The 24,340-nt window shown below is 39.9% G+C and overlaps 1 protein-coding gene across 44 annotated transcripts in view; it reads left to right on the top strand.

Annotated features, from left to right (window-relative positions):
* Positions 1–24,340, top strand: part of PTPRD (protein tyrosine phosphatase receptor type D) — a 1,647,138-nt gene that overhangs the window by 888,955 nt on the left and 733,843 nt on the right. For all 44 annotated transcript variants that reach the window (XM_074953350.1, XM_074953349.1, XM_074953347.1 and 41 more), the window contains one exon: positions 1,078–1,100. The gene's annotated coding sequence lies outside the window, so the exon portion shown is untranslated. The remainder of the gene's footprint in view (positions 1–1,077; positions 1,101–24,340) is intronic.

Here is a 24,340-nt window from a genome sequence, read left to right as displayed (position 1 = left end):
GGGAGGCATCCAGAAAGCCAAGCAGATAGTAACAGAAGTGATAGTGCTGTGGCCCTGAGAGAAAGCTGGATGGAAAGGCAGCTTTTGGCACAGTGAGCAAATAAACTGTCTTTTGCTGTTTGATTCCTACTATGTTCAGGGAAACAGAACTTTATGTAAAATCTTTGTAAGTAAGGAAAATTGCATCAAAAAGTACCTTACTCTAAGTTTCTCCTCCCAATTGGAACAACCTACAAGTCTCTGAATTTTCAGATAGCTGCTCTGGTCAAAAAGAGCAGCAAAAATTATGGAATTCAAAGCATCTCTGAAGTTGAGAGCAGGATGGCTGCTGAAAAAGAAAGCTACGTATTTAAATATTAAAAAACTTTAATTTATGATTTGTACTGCTTCAACTCTAGGGATAAAATTCCAGGCAGCCAACCTTTCCCCAAAGGAGTAATTAACTCGAATTAGCATTTGGATAAATCTTGTATTTAAGTCATCATTTGCAAGCTAGGTCACAGATCCTCCCCACTTCTGTCCTGCCCCTGCACTCTGTCTCCCAGGTAAAATAAAGATCCTTGACTTTACGTATTGGAGAGTCACCAAAACAGAAAAACAATGAAGAGTCCGGTGGCACCTTAAAGACTAACCGATTTATTTGGGCATAAGCTTTCATGTGTAAAAAAAACTCTCTGAAGAAGTGGGTTTTTTAGTCATGAAAGCTTATGCTCAAATAAATCTGTTAGTCTTTAAGGTGCCACCAGTCTCCTCATTGTTTTTGTGGATACAGACGAACATGGCTACCCCTCTGATACTTAGTACCAAAACAGAAATGCTCTCCCCTCTTCATAAGCTGTTCCACACAACTTTTAGTGTTAGATACTGCGTGCCAAAACAATATTGTAACTTAACTTCAGAATTAATTCAAATGCTTTCTTCACATTCTTCAGTTATTACAGGGTGAAATATTTCTTAGTTGGTTTTGTGCAATATCCAAGCAGTTTTCTTTCCAGGAACTACCAATGAATGCACCCAAATTTCCACTTTATGCCCCTTTTGCTGAAAATCTCTCTCTCTCTCTCTCTCTCTCAACAGGAGCTCCAGTTCACAAGGTTGAGGTAAAACACCAATTTCATTACTAGATTAACACTAAGTAGAAGAAAACAAAATAGCATCACAGTCTTTCCAGGGATATGTTATTTGTTGTTAAGTTACTGATGAAAATGAGAATTGTTTTCTTTGAAACTGGACAGGAATTTTGATTTTTTTATCTGTTTATGAATTCTGCAAGAGTGCTGTCTAAGGATTAGCAGGCCTCCCTTGTATCTCTGCCACTGACTCAGTGTGTGATATTGGAAAGGATTTCAAAAGTGGTTTCAAAAGTTTTGGGTCGCTCTGTTTTGATTGCCCACCTTCAGACACTGTGATCCTGATTTTCCAGTCGTACTGAACACCTACAACTTCAAGTAAAGCCAAAGGGCTCTGCATCCCTTAGTGCCTGTGAAAATCAAGCCAAAGGTATATAAAATATAGCACCAGGAAACAGAGAGGAACAAAATTGTTACGCCAGTTTAAAAAATGTGACCCTTAGCTTCTTTTTGTCTTGTTCACTGCAGATAATAACACTTTCCCTACCTCACAAATGTGTTATGTGGATTAATAAATTTAATGCTTTTAAATTGGTTCAAGATCTTTGAATGGAAGGTGCTCTTATAAATACAAAGTATTAATCTAATTTATGGTATCATGCTGGGTCTAATAATAGCACTAGTAATATCATGTGCTATTTTGCCTATCATTCAAGTATCTCAAAGAGTTTTACAAATTTGATTTTGGCAATCCTCACAACACCTCTGTGAGGTAGGGAAATAATATTATGCCCATTTTATATTGTACAATTGACTCAGTTCTACCAGAAGAAGTGAGGAATGTACAATTTACTTAACCTTGTGTTCAGCATTTAGTTGCAGCTGCAGGTGTCTTTATGAATTCTAAAGCCCATAAAAGATTGACTGTGCTAGCAGAAAGTATAACCTTATTATTAGTGGTGGTGGTAGTATTGTTGAAGTGTCTAGCGGCTGTGATCCTGTCTCAGAGCCCCACTGTGCTAGGTGCTGTTCAGACACATAACAGAGATGTTTTCTGCCCTACAGAGCTTACAGTAGCAGTTCTTTCCTATTACTGTCTTTACACTGTGTAAGTGTACAGAACGGGAAAATCTGAGGTACTCAAAGTAATTCAATATGTGACCAGCTGTCATTCAGATCAATGTGTATCTAGTGTGTAGTTCTCTATGACTCTATGAATAAGGCTGCCCAGTTATCAATATGTATAGCTGACTTAGCCCCTCCTTCCATGATGGCAAGAATTAATTTCTTTCAGACTCACGCTATCAACAGTTTAATTGAACAAAACTTCCTTAAAGGATAAACAATAGGATTTTAAGTATGCCTTTAATTGTGAAACATTATAATATGGCAATATATTTATTTGCCTTTTATAGTAAACTGGGCCTAATCCAAAGCCCAGTGAAGTCAATGGGAGTCTCTTTGACTTCACTGGGCTTTGGACCCAACTCTTTGTCTTCAGTAAGAAAAATAAAGTGAGACTATATAGGCCCAGGTGGAGAAAAAGAAAACGAAAGACCATAAGTGAAGCTTAGAGAGGCAGTTTATGTATAAGGAAATAAGGGGCCTCACAGCAGTACAATTAATATTCTGATTCATGGTAATTATTTCTGAATCCGGATTATCTACTGTATTACTCACTACAGAAGATTAGTGGTATAACTGAATTATCAGGGCCTATGAAGTAATATTAACATTTTGTGAGTTAGAGTGGTATTTTTGTACCTCATCTTCCACACTGGAAACTTACAGCAACTTGTTCTACCATATTCAGTGGCAAGAAGCCCAATTGTTAGTATGAAATGGAGTGCAGAAGGGGGTAGCTTTGCAATGTATCCTTCCATGTGTAACCTTCACCCTCAGGTTTTTGGTGATCATGAGGGATCGTGGAAATATGTTTGCCACGAAAAAATGCGGAAAAACACAGGATTTGCATTTTTATACAGTATCTTCAGTTTTTACATTTTGTGCAAAAATAAAAATGTATATAGGAGAACCCCATTCATCCCAGCCTCCATTATCTGGCTATCCTTATTAACCGAACCAGGGTTGACAGCCTGAGCTTTGAGGAGTGGCGTTCCCCTGGACAGCCCTGCGTGGCGGGGCTCAGACTTCAGCTGAAGCTGCCCGGCGCTGACAATGAAAGACTTTGAACAAATGTGGGGTTCTTTTCTGTGATCAGCGCCAATGTCTGAAAGATGAAAATCTGGCTGAGGTGCTGCATCTCTATTTTAACAACCACGGCTAACTTAGAAAGTGAGTAATGTTACTATAAAAGCAATTTTAGCTCTATTTTATTGGCGTTCAAAAAAAATTGGAAAATATAGACAGAAGTATTTGTATAGCTAAGAAATAAAAATTGCAGTTCTAACAATTTTATTTTATTATAATGATTCATGGCATTGGTAGGCTTCAAACTTGCTTTAAAATGGTTATATATCAATAAAACATTGTGTTCAACTGATACCTATGTATATTGTAGCTAGGGAAACTAAAGTTCAGCATTTCATTTTAATTGTGGAAAACCATTGAGTTTTATGGTATTTTTTTATGGGAGAACTTTGGGATTTTTATGATAGAAAACTAGCATCCCTGGTGGTCATGCTGTGTCGTGTAGCTGAATGCAATAAACATTATCGTATCAATACATCATCTAATAAAATAGTAGAGAATTGGTTATATATTAACATTTGGCTATTGGTAGCATTAAGAGGCCTTTAGGATGTGTTTGTATGGGTGTGAATCTCTTCTGTCAAAATGCAATTTAAATTACCTCCTACAATAAGATTAATGTTTAAGATAGACCTAATCCACTGAAAAGACTCCATTTAGATGTAAACGTTAAGAAGGGTATAACCAAATTATCAGAGAACATAGAGAATCCATAATTTAGTGCCCCTGGTGGGCAAAGATAACTTCCCAGGGAACTTTTTTGTATTAAATATATTTTGGGTCTCTTTCTTCCCACAGTTCTCCCAACCTTTCTTTTTATTGGAACATAAAGTATATGCAGTTTACACAGCCCCATCTACTCACAGCCTGGGGATATCCTTGTCTACTAGATGAATCATTCTCTTGCAGAAACCCAGTGTGTACTACCACTTTGATTGATGTTGACAGGACTGAGTCCCTCTAGATGAGAGAAATGAACCCCTAAAATACTCCCTACCTCTATTGTAATAGATCCTTCTATTTACCAAAGAAATATAGAACCTATAGTATTTTTTTCTAACTAATTAAAATTTCCATTTGGTATCCACTTATACCATGAATTAAAAAGTAGGATAATCAATACATCCTCATCACAGTGATTCCCAAATATCCATCCAGAATCTTTACAAATACATCAGAGAAAATGTGAATGCCTGAATTGTATACGCCAGTTCTGCAGCCGCTTCCAGACACACCATGTGAGAAAATCCTGAGCCACAGATATTGTGACCAACAGTTATAATGATGATATTTAGGCCAAGGCCCTGGGTGAAGAAACAAATGGTGATAGAATCAGGAAGGAAAAAACACACATGTTTTCTGTTATGATAGGACAGGTTATTTGAGTAGATAAATTTAATCATAAAGTGAGGCCACACTGCTCAACTTACCAAAGCTTCCATGAAGGAAACAATATGGAACAAAGATTCAGTTGCAAGGAGCTAGAGATGCACAAATGCAGGAAGATTTATGCAATGTAGAGTTATGTTCGTAAGGCCAAAACTCCTTTACCCCTCCCCTCAAGGGGGAGAATGTGCTGTCTCTAGTGAATTACAGGAAAGTGTCTCCTTCTTTCATTTCTCCATACCCAACATCCTCTGCATCATGCTGCTACCTCTTTTTAAAACAGTCAATGATAATATGTTCATTTAAAACCCGTGGTGCATTAAGGACATTGATAAGCCGCGGCCTGTGCTCTGAAGACCTTGCAGTCCATTATATATGAGTAATATGAATTTATTCCACCCAGTTAATCAATTGCAATTTTTGCATTTTATTTTGTAAATAGGAATTTAAATCCATCTAATTTCCAATCAAACATTTCATCATATCTCTGTGTGTATACACACAGGTGTAAAAGGATACGAATGTCCACTGTGAATAGTGTATATCTAATGGAGGACAAACGTAGGTTTCAGTGGAGCTTAAACCTAGGCTTTACCTGTGCATGTGTAGCTTATATTCACAGGTATAGAAACCTCACCAAAGTTCCTGATGGACATGCCTCTAGCATGGTGAAGTCCCCAGTATGTGTAGGGACAGTGGAGTTTGTGGTGATCATTGAGTGATCACAGAGCACCACAGTGTTGGCTCTTATGCTTCCTTTCCTGCAGTCCCTGAAGGAGAGGGTCATGTCATGGACAATGAAAGTTGAAGTGTGTAGTAGAACTGGCTGGACAATAGAAATCTCTTCCAGCTAAAATAAAGAAATAAAAATCACATTTTTAGAAAAAAAAATCATCCTGAATTGAGACACAGGTAAAATGGTGATTTTCCTCCCCACTCCTCCCAAAGGGATTTCCAAAAAAAAATTGGTTTTGGGAGAACCAACATTGAATTTTCTAGCTGGCCGCTGCCCCTGGTCAATTTTATTTTTTAAAGTGAAATTGACAATAGCTTTGCATGTTGGCATCTGGGGAGCTGTCCTTTAATTTATCCCAATAGAAAACTGAAAATTCTGGGTAATCGTTCTGACTGAAAATTCCTCACCTGCTCTCGTGAAAATCATTCCAGCAATGCCCACCTACATATGATCCTTACAGGACTGTAGCCAGCTGGCACCACTAAGAACAGCGGTTCTCAACCTTTCCAGACTACTGTGCCCCTTTCAGGAGTCTAATTTGTCTTGTGTACCTCAAGTTTCACCTCACTTAAAAACTACTTGCTTACAAAATCCTGCATAAGAATACAAAAGTGTCAAAGCACAGTATTATTGGAAATTGCTTACTTTCTCCTTTTTACCATATAATCATAAAATAAAGAAATTAGAATATAAATATTGTGTGTATATTTCAGTGTATAGTCTATAGAGCACTGTAAACCAGTCGTATGAAATTTTAGTTTGAACTAACTTCACTAGTACATTTTATGTAGCCTGTTGTAAAACTAGGCAAATATCTAGATGAGTTGATGTATCCCCAGGCATACACATAGCCCTGTTTGAGAACCACTGACTGAGAACAGCCCTCAGATGGCTTTAAACTGCATCAAGGCTGAAGCAGAGAATTTGGGTATGGTAACCACTTCCCTGACAGCCCACTCTCTGCCATACCCAGTGTAAGCTGATTGCAGAAGAAACTCTGCCATGCAAATTCTAGCATGCATATAGGCAAGGCATTATCTGGGTTGGTGTCCCTGAAAAAGTGAAAGCTGCCTAATGACACCAGGTATATTGAACAAACAACATCATGTCTAATATCTAAGAGAGCCAATTACTGTTGCTTAAGACCTTTACAGCTTACCATATTTAACTCACAGCCTTATGCACGGAGGGCCAGCAGGATCAGGCCCTTTATTTGTGATGGAAATGAATCCTTTACAACTGACAAGACATCAACATATAAATAACTTAAAAAAAAAAAAAAAAGCAGGTATATGAAATCATTACCCCCAATCAAATAGCTGATTTTCATTTTTATTCACCAAGTACATTTAATATTATTCTCCAAAACACATTTGTAGACAGTCTAGGTAGGTGTATGCCTGAAAAAGGTCAAGGCAAAATACAAGCATACTTAACAAATATATTTTTGCACGGTGTTCATAGACATCTTTTTTCGTTGCATAGCAACCATCTTTTTAATTACTATGTGCAATCTAGATTATAATAATTTAATTCATATTTTTCCCTTCCATTAAATTGTTATATCCAATAGATTTAATTAATTCAATTCTTTGCCTGTTTTAAAGTTTAAAAGTTGTTCCTCACCTTCCCACCCCCATTTCAGTATTACGCTCACATTCATCTCTTCTCAAAAACAGAAGTGATAAAGATTTAGCATTGCTAGAGAATGGATGACTTACATTTCTAGGCCCCAACCTTGCAAGTTACTCCTTGTGGTTGAGCCCTTGCACTTGCATGGACTGCCAGTGAAGTCAATGGAGCGTCATGCAACCTCAAGGATGAAACTACAAGGAGGAGTTTGCAAAAGTGGGATTGAAGCCAGCATTTTCAGAAGTATCAGTAATTTTGGGTGCTTAATACGCTTTTAAGATGCCTGATTTCAGAGGCTGAGTGTTAATCACTGTCTCCAAAACAGGGCCCTCTTAGGGTTGTCTCATCTTAGTTAACCAAAGTCAACAGAGACTTTTGAAAAATATTGACCCTCTGCTACTTCTTATGCATCAAGCTGTTAGTGAGAACCTAAGACCTAGCAAGAAGTTAAATATTCAGTGGTATCATGAAGGATCTCCAAAAGCATTTCACAAATATAACCAGGTGATATACAGGCCATGAACAGGAATTACTTAAATGGCTGAGGCAATGCCACTGTGTCTGGGGTGAAATGAAGCTGTTGTTTCACAGTACAGTGCAAAGCTACTTGTAGTTTTAAGGTGCAAGAAAGGGAGAAATTACAGAATGTAGGCAAAATGTAGTTACTTAGCCTGGAATGTGCTTACTAGGTTGGGAAAAATGAGCACCAAAACAAAAAAAAAACCCACCACCAATCCCCTGAGATTTGAGGAAGAATGAAAGGATTTTATTCTCATAATAGCTTGTAAACATAAACTAGTGTCCGCTGTTCAGTAATATTGATGTTTCTGTTGCCAGGCAGTGAGTGTTTTTCCCCAGCAGGATCATCCATTTTGCGTTTGAGAAAGTATGTTGGCTGGATTCTCTGTGCGCATTTACTCTGCTCACTACTCTTCAAATTTTTAAGTCTTACAAAATGTGTCTCAGTCCCTTAAACTTTCAACGTGTAGGCATCATTTTGGGCAATACAGCATATATTTAAGGGATTTCCCCCCCCCATCCATTTTTACCAATTTTGAACTTGAAGAGCATCTCAAATTTATATTCTTACTGAATTAAGTATATGGTAATCGGAATAAAGCAACACACAAAGGGCATATTGCAGTGTCCTGCTATTTTTAGCCTTGAAAATTGTTTTGCATAATGGAATATTATGGCGTGGCACGGTGTTATATATTGGGGAGGAGGATGGTTCATATTTCTGTTTCCAAAAAAGAAATTTAGCATTTTTTTAAAAATAAACTGATAAGATTTCATATAACATTATATATTTTTTATCTTTCTTACATATGACCCAAATGTTCTTTGCAATTATCAAAGCTGTATAAAATTCTTAGAAAGTTCATCTCTTCCCCCACACCTATTCCATCCCCCACATCCACACATATAAACCTCTCACAACCCTAACAAACACAGAAATTATCAGACTAGTTATGAATTTATTTAAAAAAATACCCCTTTCATGAAATTTTCACATGTGGGATGTTAAAGCAGAAAATGTATAGCCTTCTGGCCAGGAGCAGCTTACCTCCTAGTACGAAGATAAACGTTTCACTTCAGTATCTCTTTCATTATAGCATGTTTATCTAAATGGAATTAATAAAGTACCTACTGCAGGTTTCATGCACTGATTGCATGTGAATTTGTGGATGTTAATATTCAAGGGCATTAAAACAAAAATAAAAGAAATGAGATCCTTTCAAATAAGAAATACTTTAACGTTTGGTCTCATAAAATAAAATAAACATTATAAAAAATGAAGCCTATAAACATCAGGGAGATGGATAAGTTGACACATCATTCTGCATATCTCTGTTTAATAATATTATATTTCATTTCCCATGGTAAGACAACAGTCATTACCCAAAGCAGCCATTCGTAAACAGCCATTGTGAACAGATTGCATCCTTGTTGGTGGTATGATAATTGAAATAAGTTTACCAGTCTTTTATGAGAAAATACCAGATGTATAAAATACCTATTAATCAACTCACTCGCTTTTACAAACATCAGTTTCAGTACCGATGGCTATTAAAGAATAAATGGAATAAGAAGGGGGAAAAAATCAGAGCATTAGTACCGTGATTCAAGTGTGCAGTGTGTTGCTTGCAGTAAATGTGACATTGTGTTCACTGATAGAGTCCTTTGGGCCAAGCTTATGGCTATTGTTTCCCACCATTCATCATTTTTTGGGTTTGGTAACTGAAGGGAATGCATTAAAAATTCCTTTATGGACAATGATCTAAAAAGCCAACTGCCAGTCAAACCCCTTCTACATTTTTTAAATCACATTTTTTGGTGACAATTTCTGCATCTATGTGACGGGCTGTGGGGGCACTACCGTGGTCCACAGTATACAAGGCTAATCCAGTTGCACTTTCCCCTTTTCTTGAAGTCGGTGTTTGATTGGTGCGGGTGGGGCAATGCAGCTGGATTTAATGCCTTGAGTACTGGCTGCTGGAGATACAGAAGGGGCAGAAATAATAGCCAGGTGTGGAGGGCTGGGCGAATCAGTTTTGGAAATCTTTTCCTTGTTTGTTTTGCTTCTGGTTCATTTGGCTTTTGATTTTTGGCTGATTAAAAATTTGCTCTTTCTGATTCCTGTAGTGTTTGTTGCCTCTGAGTCATCCCATTAGTTTACATAAAATGTCAAGGAGTTGTGGGATTTCATACATATGTAGAAACCAAATAAGCTGGTGAAATGAGTGATGAAACAGCAGAAGAAATGTGCTACAATGATTTATACAATGATGCCAGCAGCAACATCAGGAACAGTAGGACACTGGAGGACAGGATAAGACAAACTGTCCCTGTGCTTGAGCAAGATGCCCCATGCTGGGCGTGGTAGGTACAGGGACAGCAAGGAAGTAGACAAAGGTATAGATCTTGAAACTAGGGGTGCTGAAGGTGAAGCCCCACACACTGGCTTGAAGTTGTTTCCGTCATATACAGGGTTTACAATTTGGTTCAGTGGCTCTGAGCACCCCCACCATAAAATTTGTTCCAGCACCCCTGGACAAAGGGGGCCAGAAGATAACTGATGCAATTCTTGAGACAAGAGCACACCAGTAGATACAAGGTCAGTGATCCTTCGGATTGTGTCATGCCTGACAGAGGAGCCTTAAATGGCCTAACAGGCAGGATTTAATGCCTTTCACTCACTTCTCAAAGCAGCCATTTTGGATTGTTGGGGTTCTCTGAGGTGGGCCATTGCCTGTGGTTCAGAGCAGACAGGTTCATTCCAAGCTATCTAACTCAAGTAGGGCACTGCAGCTCCAGGATATCTGCACAAGCAGTTGAAAGCAGATTTTCTCTAATCCTTTTAGCTGGATGTAAAGAGTGGATATTTTCCTTTGGGGAGGTAGCTACTAGCCATTAATACTGGTGGAGAACTTCAAAAGTTCCATATGTGCAGGACTGTAATCCTGTCTGGGAAACTGAGGGTCAGGACATTCAAGCCAGATGGTAAAGGGATTGCAAAACAAACAAAAAACACCCCACAGTTGTTCTTTCCTGAAGTTTTAGGCAGGATGGAGGGCAGGCTGACCTGTGGCTATAGGAACCACCCTAGTGGACAAAGGGCAATGCTAGATTGGGTTTGATGGGAAGTTCCATGAGTTTTTCTGTCCAATCTCTTTGGCCCAAAAGATGTAAAGAAGTGTTGCTTAAGTAAGAAAGGCATATAATGGTTGCAAAGAAGGAACCACAGAAAAATTGTGCAGCTAGTATTAGTCTGCTATCTTGAGATGACCTTAGGAGATTCGCAGTGGAAGGTCCAGTGTGTATATTTTCCTTGGTATTCAATTTATGAACTGTGATGGACATTAACAAGTAAAATATCTTAGGATGGAATTTCCAAAAACACCTGTGGGAGTTAGGCACCCCACTTCCATTGAATTTCAATGAGTTGGTTTTAGATACTTTTGAAAACTCCATCCTTACAAATTAGAGATGGAAAAGTCCTGTTAGGTCCCCTAGACACCAATTCTGCAAATTCTTACTTGCAGGCTCAAATTTACTCATATGGGCAGTTCCCCTGAAGTCAACAGGACTACTCAAATGTTTGAAGTTAAGTATGTGTGCAAGCGTTTGCAGAATTGAGGTCTGAATCAATTTCCCTGTCACTGCAGGACTGTCACATATCTAGGGTTATGTCCAACCTGTTTTTAAATTACTCAAGTTCCAGAGCTTCCCTTATGATATCTTCATACAAGTCTCACCATCAATCAGTTTGTTTTTTTCTTGAACTGTGTCCTACATTTTTATTTGTTTAGTTTCATGCCCCTTACTCCATTTTGTATCCCCTTATACCACTGTAAACTATTCCAATCTCTTGTGTGTGTTTTGCACCTTTTAAATACATTTGGGTTTGACTAAACATCAAAGCAACTTTGAAACCACATGTTGGCAAACCAGTTAATGATGCTAAAGAAAAAGGATATTTTGGCTAAGAAAAGCCAGTGTAGAGTCTATTACATATGTAACACAGAGTGGCCTAACCTATTATGATATTAAATCATTAAACCACAATATATCATTTCTCTTCCTGCTGCATGACATCATTTTGGATCTGTGATCCACAACCACAGTGACTGATGACAAGTGCGGTCACTGGAAAGAAAACACAATCCCTGCAATGAATTAAATGAAAAACTAACCAGAACAGCAGAACATATTGCACTTTCAAGCCAGCTATTATGGTTTGAATCCTGGGGTGTCAGATGATGTAATAACCTGCTACAGAAAATGTAGCAGTATTGTTGCCTGACAGCTAAGACGCTATACAATGTTTAATTACTCTCGGAAGTAAAGTACATAGTTCAATATGCATAGTATTGGCTACTGCCATTTTAGATTCTAGTTCTTGCAGCTGTCAGGAAACGTAAACTTTATGGGTGTTTTGTTTAGGTAGGAATCCTGAGCATTTACAGATCTCTTTTTAAATTATTTTATTGTGATATTTTTTGCCTTTCCTCAACTTCTTCTCAGCAGTCACCTCTTTTCCAGTGATAATGTCAGAATTCTGGGCTGACTTTTTAAGTTGTATCAATGGAAATTTGAACCCGGAAGAAGTGAGATGCAATATTAAATGTACACTAAAAGCCTACCTGAGTCACTTCTGCCTTTTGTAAGCATTTAAGCCAAAAATAAACTCTACTGTGGTCACAAAATGGTCACTTTGGGTGCTTAAATTCCACCTTCTGTGATGCCCTCTAAAGCTTTTTTAGAGATTTCAGAAAGGCACATACTGCTTTCTTACATCAACAGTAACTTTTAAAAGGGAGAACAATATAAATTCCATTTCTTTCTTGTTAAACACTCTTTACTACGTGTGGTGGTATTTGAAATTACAGACTGCAGTCAAATATTCTATATTGCATTATGCAGACCAGAAAATATGTGCCTATTTCAGATATTACATAATATTTCCCACCAATAAAATCCATCAGACTAATGTTTTAACATCTTACTGTGAAATCTTGAAAGCATATGGAACCATCCATTCACCATAATATGTGGATTGAGATTGCACAGCCAACACAATACTCAGGTATTTTCTTCTTCTTCTTGCTCTGGCTCCTCTACAGTTTTCCTTTTAGGCCTTCATCTCTGGTGACACTTGTGTTCATCCACATCACATGTGAAATCTGTGCTATGGACTCTGTAGTTGAGTAATAGACACTCATATGAATAATAGATGAATTAGGGGTGGGTTCAGATCAGCTTCTAAGAGCAGGTGTAACCTACCAAGAGGTGATGCACAGTAGATGTATCTTTGGGATGACTGAAAATACATTTGGCATCAGTTATGATTAATTTAAAACTCACACAATTAAAAACAAAGTAAAGTCCAACTTTAGTCTTGAAAACATAAAAGCAAAAATTTGAGTTCCTGTGGCTACAGAAATCCAATAATTTTAAAATATTCATTGCTGTTAACAGGTTTCAGAGTAGCAGCCGTGTTAGTCTGTATTCGCAAAAAGAAAAGGAGTGCTTGTGGCACCTTAGAGACTAACCAATTTATTTGAGCATAAGCTTTCGTGAGCTACAGCTCACTTCATTAAGTGACTCCTTGCACTTAGCAAAGGCCTTATACATTTTATTTACTTACCATTGTTACTCTAGTGAACTGACTTGCATTTCTTTCCTGATAGAGCAGGTATGGCTTAGCAGCTATTCAGTGCCTGTGTGAGAGGAGGAGGTCTTTTGTCAGCATTTTGTAACCTTTGTTTGAGTAATATTTTAGCCAGAAATAAAACTGCTGTACATCAAAGAGAGATTCTGAAAACAACTATAGAAAATGTTGAAATTATCTTGAGGTATATAAAGGGGCATGGGATCTTTGTCATATATATGAGAGCAACCAATAAAAGCAGGAAAGCTACTAGAGTTTTCTGTGTAGTATAAAATGTTTTATTGGTGGTGTTTCTAAAAAAGTTTGAGGTAAAACAATTCTTTATATATATCTTTTTTTAAACTGAGACTACTCCCAAAAAACTTCATTCTGATTCTCTTCCTCCCTCTCTCCCCCCACTCCCCTATATATCTATAGATAGATAGATAGATCTTGAGTTGTAAAGCTGTGAGTAATAATCCATAGTGGAAGGGATCCTGAATCTTGGTCTCCTGTAGAATTCACTTGCTTCACTGTTAAATGGCCAACATACTGTGATACAGCATGGCCAGAAGGCAGCAGGAGAGTGATATAGGAGAGATATGTAAGTCCCAGGATGAGGAGAAGCCTTATTCCCTGTAGAGAGAAGAAAGGTTTCTATAGATTAATTAAAAGCACCTGAAGCCAATTAGAGCACCTGAAGCTAGTCACCTGATAAAACCCCCCTGCTTCAATCAGCTGGGGGAATGAGTTGGAGCAGAGAGCAGTTTGGAGAAGTGCCGTGGCTGGCTAGAAGACCAAGACCCTAGGTAAAGAGAGACATGGCTTGTGCAGAGAGAGAGGGCAGGAAGCCCCACAAGCTGATGAGCAGGAGAGGGAAGTACCCCAGGGGAAGGAAGCACTAGTTCAAGTGGTTTACCACTATCCCTAGGGCTCCTGGGCTGGGACCCAGAGTAGAGGGTGGGCCCGGGTCCCTCCCTCTCCACTATCCTTTTCTGGGTTACTAGTGGGACAGTAGATACCCTAGTCCAGGGGCAGGAAACTGCCACCTGAACCCCCCCCTCCCCCCGCCCAAGAAGAGGAGGCGCGGGACCCATCATAATCATATGGGCAATTTGCCACAGTACCAATATTTAATTTGTGGAAGACTTGAATGGGAGAATGCTATCCAGGCCATTGTTCTCATTCCTCTGCTATGCAGAAAGATCAGCTCACAACCAGTACAAAAGAGAGCACAAGCCAGTTCCAAATGAGATTAAATGTGCATGTAAAATAGCTAATGAAGGAAATAGTTTCAGCCATAAAGTTCTCCACTGTAGGTACAACTCATAAAAGTGCTATGGCCAAAATCATTTCTACAGCTCCTGGCACAAGTAACTCAGCCAGGCACTAAGAACCTCCACAGGGAAAAGCTAAAGGAATACACCTGTCAGGATGCAGAGCAATGACACAGTAGAAATCTGACCTGCACACCCTTCCTCTCTTCATGGAGGAGACACACGGATAGAGAATCAGAGTACCTGATCCTACATCTACACCCACCTTGGCCCTCTCACTGCCCAATATTAACCAATTTTAAACAGGGTTTGGTATACAGAGACCTCAGCCTGCTTAGTACCATGGCAAACACACCATTAACCATCTTTTTAATCTTTTTACTAACGATACAAAAAAGGAAGGAAAAACAGTTAAACTGCTTGAAATGTAAAGAATTGAATAAGTGTATGGGTTTTTTTTTTTATTTTAACATACCTTGTTTCCATTCCCTTGGCTGTAAGTAGTCTTTAGAAGAAAAGCCCTCCTTCTTTTACAGTCTCTTGTGTAATAACTGTCCTTTTATGGGAAAAGATAAGTTGGTTGAAAGGGGCTGAAGCAGTTGTTGAAGTCTGATCCTGTTTCCTTAATGGCACACACACACACACACACAGAGTAAAGACAGAACTGCATTTTCAATCGTAGGTGTTGACTCTCACTCACAACCTCACTGCTGGAAAAACATAGGCATGGCACCACTGAGAGACCTGGCAAAGTTGTTAGGCACTGAGAGACCTGGCAAAGTTGTACCAACATTGAGTTGTTTAGGGAAGTGGTTTTCAAACTTTTTCTGGTGACTCAGTTGAAGAAAATTGGTGATGCTCGCAACCCAACGGAGCTGGGGATGAGAGGTTTGGGGTGTGGGAGGGGCTCAGGGCTGGGGCAGAGGGTTGGAGTGTGGGGCTCAGGGCTGTGGGGTGGGGCCAGGAATGAGGGGTTCAGGGTGGGGAGGGGGCTCTGGGCTGGGGCAGGGGGTGGAGGCTCTGGGGTGGGACTCAGGACTGGGGCAGGAGATTGGGGCGTGGGGTTACCTCAGGCGGCTCCCAGTCAGCAGCGCAGCGGGGGTGCTAAGGCAGGCTTCCTGCTTGTCCTGGCACTGCGGACCACATGGCGCCCTGGAAGTGGCCAGCAGCAGATCTGGCTCCTTGGTGGAGGCATGCAAGCGGCTCTCGCCCACAGGCAAACCCCCAGCGACCCAGAGCCTTACATTCTGAGACCCAGTACTGGGTCACGACCTGCAGTTTTAAAACCACTGGTTTAGGGCATTGTTTTTATCTGCCTTTCTGGTAGCAGACTTATGGCAGTGTTGCATAAGTGTTGTAGTCTTGGCTTGGCAAGCCAGACTCTTATTAGACAAAAGGTAGGTAAGAGAATAAATAAGGTGGGGAAGGAAAGGGAGACACAAAGGCAGTGGGGTGACAAAGTCACACATCCCGGGTGGTGCTTGGGATCTAGCTGGAGGAGGTGAAGGTGCCAGCTGGGACCCTGTCTCCTGCTGGTCTGGCCAGGACATTTCTCAGGATTAGGATGGCAAAGGCCCAGAGTTGGTATGGTAGGTCCCAGGAGATGGTGAGGGTGGCAGTCATGATGGGGAAACTCACTCGTTCCTGTTTTCTCATCTTTCGGTCAGCCAGCATTCACATTCATCCATCTGAATTTTCACCCCAAAGTCTCTTGTTTTTGAGACACCCAAAAAGAGAATGATGGGTGATATAGCCCATTCTCTCATTATTTTGTGTACCAATAAGGCCTGATTTCTGACTTACCAATTTTGGTCCATTGATTTCTGGTCCCACGTTTCTCTTGTTTACCAGGCATAATCCTAACACAGTTCTTGAATTATATCAGAAGACCTTTTTGTTTAGACCAATTCAATCTTTGTCTCCCTTTTGCACCATTTATTGTTGCGTAGTTAAAATATTTCATGAACTTCTATCCACTTTCCCACAGTTGAGCTCAGTTAGGGTAAATTTCTTGGCCCAATTATTACAACATGGTGTTGGGGACATGCTTTTATTTGTTGCCACTTAGAAAATGATTAATAAAGCATGACTAATGGAAGCTCAAGTGAGTTCTTTAGCCTTCCTATAAGGAGTGATCATATGAGTATTAACCCCCCACAATCACTATCCATTCTGTTTGTTTTCCACCTTTAAATATCACCCTCTTACCCCTTTTAAGTGTTTGAAAAGGTTTTGTAATTTTTTTTTAGACTATTAAGATCAAATTTCACTCCCCCTGTCAACATGCCCCATTTTCCCATAATGTTTTATTCATCCGTATAAATCTATCTAAATGTAGTGATTTATTGAGATGATTAAAGCCACAGTTACCCAACAATTTGTTTATTTTGTTTTAGATTCATCTCTATGGTTCTCATCATCCTAATTACTAATCCAATGCTATTTTTTATGACTAGCTTTTTTTTTTTAAAGAAAGTTTTTGTTTCCAATATAAAAGCTCCATACATTTTTTTGTGGAAATGAGTCAGAAAAAAATCTAACTCTTTGGTCCTACTGATTTATAACTCCCAGTGGGATATGTCTCAGCAAGACTGACTCTTGCCTGGGTAATTTTTTTCCATAAGGAATATATTAACAACTTTCCAATCCTATTATCCAATCTGCTAACTCATTCAAGACACACGTGCTACTAATAAAATCAGATATTCACTATGGTCCAAAACAGGTCTTACTGAAGTCTAAGGAAAGATTCCCACTGATTTCCATGGGAGCTCAATCCATCCCTAACATGTGACAATATGGAGTAGTTGACATAATATTAATGCAATAATATGCATGAATTGATAGTTATGCTATACAATATTAATATCAATGGGCAAACTGGTTCAGAAAAAGAAATTTTTCTCATCCATAGTTTCACCTAATTCTAGAAGCAAACAGTACTCAAATTTTGTTCACGGTTTTTGCATGTTATGAATCATTTCTCTCCTTTCCATTTTTTGATCAAAATACTGTGAGAGCGAAACTATTATTGTAAGGTATCCATCTAGTGGTGCAGACGTGAAGAGTTTTGGATAGAATACACAATCACTTATTCCCTTACTGGCTTTCACCACTTTTCCTGGAATATTTCAAGCTCCCCATGACCTTGGGAGTCACAAAATTAAAATAAGGGAGGGGAAAATGCCCCAGATCATGGGAAGGGAAGTGTGACAAGGAATCCCAAATGGGAATGTATGTTAAACTTTGAGAAAAAGGACAGACACAAGGGAAAGAACTTGTATGAAAGGCTAAAATCTATGCTATCAAAAGGAGAAAAAAGGGATTGGTCTCTAGTGTGCTGTATTTCATCTCTTCAACCAGCATTACCATGATATATTGATATGACTTAAAGTGGTACATACTACTCCTGCCTTTAATAAAAGAAAAATATAGTATGTGAGCACACAAGTAACATTTTTTAAGATCCTTCACTTCAGTGTGACATTTGTTCACAGATTGCTCCCACTGGAGAAAGCAATTCCCAAAACTGTTCATGCAACAGGGTATATCAGCATAACTTTGCATAGATGTGACATAACTATGTTGCAGGCCAAAAGCAATGATTCTGACACATCTGCTGTAGACTCAGAGCTTTTCAGTGTGGGGGCTATGTCTTTTTATCATGCTGCACCTAGCAGAATTTGGGTCCTAAAAATAATAGATAATAATTTGGGTTCATATGGTCAAGATGGCAAATTTCTAAAATACTAGGTGCAAGCATTATTTACACACTTTAGATCTGAACTCCCTTTGCTGTGCTGTGGAGATGGAGCATGGAAATGTTCTGTCACCTGCAGCCGGGTCAAGATTTTCAAAAATAGGGATCTAAAGTTAACTCCCTAAGTCCATTTTTAGACACCTACCTGATTTTCAGTAGTTCTGAGCACCAGACATTAGGTGGTGCCTAATATTGATTTAGGAGCCTGACTCTTGGGTCTCCTTTTCATGAAAATTTCTCTCTAGGCATTCAGCGTTAGTGCCAACAATTAGTAGGAGCATTTAGCACCCCCTCTCAGAAGTCACACATTAGCTTATGAATTTCCTGAGCAGAAGAATAACATGACCTCAGATTCCATTTAATCTTCAATGGGCTTTGGATGAGATCCAGAATTGAAAGGAGTTAGGTGGTATTCAACATAAATAGCTTGCTACTCCTAAAATCACCATAATGTATAGCTTACTCATGTGAGTAATCCTTATATTAGACCAACTGACTATGCAGCAATCTCTCCCGCCCCACTCATTTACACCTAAAACCACAGCTCTATCCTTTTATGCAACCAGGGCTCCCATCCTCATGAACAGCAAATTGTTTCTGATTAGAGCGTCGTAGTTAATGCATATAAATCCCTACACTCATGTACAGTTTGTTTTTCTCTTCATGCTATATTTTCTCCTGGAGCTTGGATAGTGGCACTGTAAATCAGCAATCATTAGTTCCTGGAAATCCTAAATCCTGTACATTAATGGGAAATAATAAATCTAGTAAATTTTCTACAGCAATAGTGTTTAACTTCTCTTAGTGCATTTGACTTACATGACTGTTGTGAGGCCCACAAACACACAGGACACAAAAATCACTCAAAGGAATTAAAACAAAACAAACAAAAAACATAGCTTTAATTTTTTTAAAGATTTCTATAGTCTTTCCTATTAATCCTTTAAATTGTTTTCCCATTCATTTTTCTGATGACTCATTCATCACTCTGACAGCCAGATTCCAAATCATCCAGATGTGCTGAACATGAACATAACTGAAGAATTTGTTTCCCTGGAAACCAGATGAAAGCCTTCGGAACAACTCCATCTCCTGCTTGGCTTTCCTTTCTCTCTGAAGGAATAACAAGAAAGGAAGTTCAGAAATAACAGAACCAGACAGGTGGATCCAGATTATCCCCTCCATTTACGTGAGCAGAGGGTAACCAGCTTGGAAAGAATGCCCTTAAAGGATCTGGAAGGGAGAGTTTTACAGCTCTATGGTTTTGGCCCGTTCCTTTTTTGATTCTGCAGAAAAGGACCTAGGGGTTACAGTGTATGACAAGCTGGATATGAGTCAACAGTGTGCCCTTGTTGCCAAGAAGGCTAATGGCATTTTGGGCTGTATAAGTAGGAGCATTGCCAGCAAATCAAGAGACGTGATCATTTCCCTCTATTCGGCATTGATGAGGCCTCATCTGAAGTACTGTGTCCAGTTTTGGGCCCCACGCTACAAGAAGGATGTGGAAAAATTGGATAGCGTCCAACGAAGGGCAACAAAATGATTAGGGGACTGGAGCACATGACTTAGGCTGAGGGAACTGGGATTGTTTAGTCTGCAGAAGAGAAGAATGAGGGGGGATTTGATAGCTGCTTTCAACTACCTGAAAGGGGGTTCCAAAGAGGATGGATCTAGACTGTTCTCAGTGGTAGCAGATGACAGAACGAGGAGTAATGGTCTCAAGTTGAAGTGGGGGAGGTTTAGGTTGGATATTAGGAAACACTATTTCACTAGGAGGGTGGTGAAATACTGGAATGGGTTACCTAGGGAGGTGGTGGAATCTCCTTCCTTAGAGGTTTTTAAGGTCAGGCTTGACAAAGCCCTAGCTGGGATGATTTAGTGCGGGATTGGTCCTGCTTTGAGCAGGGGGTTGGACTAGATGACCTCCTGAGGTCCCTTCCAACGCTGATATTCTATGATTCTCTATAAAGTGTAAGCCCTTCTACAGGAGAACCATGGGGAATGTGCTCTGTTCGGTAGGGTGGGAGTGGATGGAGTCTGGCAATAGCTGCCTTTCGTATCATCCCTAGGCAGCATCCAGGATTACTGTGTTGATGTCATCCAGTATTCATTCCTCTGGAGTCCCTTCCAAGACAGGAGGTGGATGATGTTGCTGCTGCACAGCCTTTTGAAATTCATCCTATGGTTCCACCCACAACCCAGTTCCCATGGTACTCCAGTTGTCCATCTGATGCTCCATGCTGCCAAAGAGGAAGAAGCAGCAGAGAAAAGCAGCCCTTCCATCAGTCATCTTCTGATTCTTTCTATGGATCCTGGTGATTCACGTGATTGGGAAGCTGTCCCTGCCCCACACCTAAAATCTTTGTCATTCAAGGTGGTAATTTCCTGGAAACATCATGACTCTCTTGGCCCTTCAGTCTTCCTTCTGTGGCATCTCTGTGAGATTGGCTGTTACACATTTTTAGAACACTCGGTAGTCAAGATTCCTTTCCTTAAATTAATGGTTCTCCAGCTATTCCATTCTGTGGAACCTTGATTCCTTACTTCTCGATTCTCAAAATCTTTCATTTTGCAGACCATCTGCAAGTGCTCTGCAGCTCACTGGGGGGCTATGGACTACAGTTGGAGAATCACTGCCATAAAAGTAAAGCTTAGCTAGGAGTTTCCAAACAGGCTTGTGCAACAATCACCATTTAATATGAATATGAGGAAAGGGTGTCCTTGCATATATTTCTTTTGTTTACATTGTTCACATATTTGGGGTTGGGGGAAAGAAATAAAAACCCAAACTGGATGATGTGGGCAGAAAAGGGAGCAGAATGAATTATACTTTTCCAAAATTGTCTGTCAAAATGAATGCAGAGCAACAGAGGTATCTTGCCCAGTTAATGAGCAGCAGCTATCTGGATTAGCATGTATTTGCTGGATTTCTAATTAGCTTTTTATTGTGTTAACATGGTAATATTAATATGATACATTACTTTTAGTCATGCAGGCATAAAGCCAATTTTAGGGAACTGGACTTTGAGAACAAAAGTAGAGAACTAATGAATAAGTAATTTACAAAACTACTCAGCCTAACTCTACACCAGAGAGCCAGAGTTTATAATCTCCATTTTTTCAGCACACAATTATAATTAAAGAATGTTCATTTGATTTGCTCTAGCAATGGTCTTCTCTGGAAACTGGAACTTGATTAATATTTTGGCATTTCTAATAGAAGCAAAGTTTATACTAGACTGTTTCAACAGAAGTATGTTCTTTGTATAACAGGATCCAGAATAATTTGAATGAAGCATTGAACCCCTGTTCATCTCTCCCTCTTAAAAACAGATAAATTAAAAATAAAAGCTTTTGTAAGGGATAAGTTAGACTGCCTTTCATCAGAATATATAGTACCTAGGTTATTTGAATGGTAAAATTGCTTGGATTTAAGGAACATTCTTATTGATTCATGAATATTCCAAAGGGGTAAATTAATCTTTTGTGAACCCCACAGCTCTGATGAAAACTGCTGTTTAACATTCTAAAGTGCCAAATTCATCTTCTGCCAGCATAAAAGGACTTACTATAATAAAGACTTTTTATAACAGCAATAAGGCAGCTCAGTGGGGTGTGGTTATCATGAAGTAATCACACTTTGAAGGATTAGACATTTTGTCTTGTGTCATACAACTCTCTAAAGGCAAGAATACATGGTGATATCCAATATCCTCCATTCAACTTTATTGCTTAATTATTATATGGGACATTCTAGCTATATATTTGTCTGAGTTTATATATGAAAGAAAAAAGAAAAGGAGTACTTGTGGCACCTTAGAGACTAACCAGTTTATTTGAGCATGAGCTTTCGTGAGCTACAGCTCACTTCATCGGATGCATAGCATATTGTGGAAACTGCAGAAGACATTATATACACACAGAGACCATGAAACAAAACTTCCTCCCACCCCACTGTCCTGCTCGTAACAGCTTATCTAAAGTGATCATCAAGGAGGGCCATTTCCAGCACAAATCCAGGTTTTCTCACCCTTCCCCCCCCCACCCCCCAAACAGACACACATACAAACTCACTCTCCTGCTGGTAATAGCCCATCCCTCTTTGAAACCTCTCTTTATAATGCGCATGATAATCAAGGTGGGTCATTTCCAGCACTAATCCAGGTTTTCTCACCACCACCCCCCCCCACACACACACAGCCCCCTCCAAAAACCACACACACAAACTCACTCTCCTGCTGGCAATAGTTCATCTTACAATGTGCACAGCAATAATCCAAGTTTAACCAGAACGTCTTGGGGGGGTGGGGTTTGTAGGAAAAAAACAAGGGGAGATAGGCTACCTTGCATAATGACTTAGCCACTCCCAGTCTCTATTCAAGCCCAAATTAATAGTATCCAATTTGCAAATGAATTCCAATTCAGCAGTTTCTCGCTGGAGTCTGGATTTGAAGTTTTTTTGCTGTAAGATAGCGACCCTCATGTCTGTGATTGCGTGACCAGAGAGATTGAAGTGTTCTCCGACTGGTTTATGAATGTTATAATTCTTAACATCTGATTTGTGTCCATTTATTCTTTTACGTAGAGACTGTCCAGTTTGACCAATGTACATGGCAGAGGGGCATTGCTGGCACATGATGGCATATATCACATTGGTGGATGTGCAGGTGAACGAGCCTCTGATAGTGTGGCTGATGTTGTTAGGCCCTGTGATGGTGTTCTCTGAATAGATATGTGGGCACAGTTGGCAACGGGCTTTGTTGCAAGGATAGGTTCCTGGGTTAGTGGTTCTGTTGTGTGGTATGTGGTTGTTGGTGAGTATTCGCTTCAGGTTGGGGGGCTGTCTGTAGGCAAGGACTGGCCTTTCTCCCAAGATTTGGGAGAGTGTTGGGTCATCCTTCAGGATAGGTTGTAGATCCTTAATAATGCGTTGGAGGGGTTTTAGTTGGGGGCTGAAGGTGACGGCTAGTGGCGTTCTGTTATTTTCTTTGTTAGGCCTGTCCTGTAGTAGGTGACTTCTGGGAACTCTTCTGGCTCTATCAATCTGTTTCTTCACTTCCGCAGGTGGGTATTGTAGTTGTAAGAATGCTTGATAGAGATCTTGTAGGTGTTTGTCTCTGTCTGAGGGGTTGGAGCAAATGCGGTTGTATCGCAGAGCTTGGCTGTAGACGATGGATCGTGTGGTGTGGTCAGGGTGAAAGCTGGAGGCATGTAGGTAGGAATAGCGGTCAGTAGGTTTCCGGTATAGGGTGGTGTTGATGTGACCATCGTTTATTAGCACTGTAGTGTCCAGGAAGTGGATCTCTTGTGTGGACTGGACCAGGCTGAGGTTGATGGTGGGATGGAAATTGTTGAAATCATGGTGGAATTCCTCAAGGGCTTCTTTTCCATGGGTCCAGATGATGAAGATGTCATCAATATAGCGCAAGTAAAGTAGGGGCGTTAGGGGACGAGAGCTGAGGAAGCGTTGTTCTAAATCAGCCATAAAAATGTTGGCATACTGTGGGGCCATGCGGGTACCCATAGCAGTGCCGCTGATCTGAAGGTATACATTGTCCCCAAATGTAAAATAGTTATGGGTAAGGACAAAGTCACAAAGTTCAGCCACCAGGTTAGCCGTGACATTATCGGGGATAGTGTTCTTGATGGCTTGTAGAGATCCATAAACCTGGAAATCCTGGGCGCCCCATCATCTCAGGCATTGGCACCCTGACAGCAGGATTGTCCGGCTATGTAGACTCACTCCTCAGGCCCTACGCTACCAGCACTCCCAGCTACCTTCGAGACACCACTGACTTCCTGAGGAAACTACAATCCATTGGTGATCTTCCTGATAACACCATCCTGGCCACTATGGATGTAGAAGCCCTCTACACCAACATTCCACACAAAGATGGACTACAAGCCATCAAGAACTATGGCATCTCAATAATAACACTTTGTGATCCTGTGAACCAGGCATGTCCTTCCTCCAGGATAAATGGAATTTTGAGGCTCCAGTATTGTAAGTGCACACAATTGTATATGGCTTAGATAAAGGGTAAACACAGCTAAATGGAGAATAATCTCTATTTAAATGCCCTGGCCTCTAGGTCTCGATGGAATTTCCCCTAT

This window comes from Natator depressus, chromosome 5, assembly GCF_965152275.1.
Source record: "Natator depressus isolate rNatDep1 chromosome 5, rNatDep2.hap1, whole genome shotgun sequence".
Lineage (NCBI taxonomy): Eukaryota > Metazoa > Chordata > Testudines > Cheloniidae > Natator > Natator depressus.
Note: the sequence above shows the minus strand (reverse complement) of the source record. Positions and strands in the feature narration are given on the sequence as shown.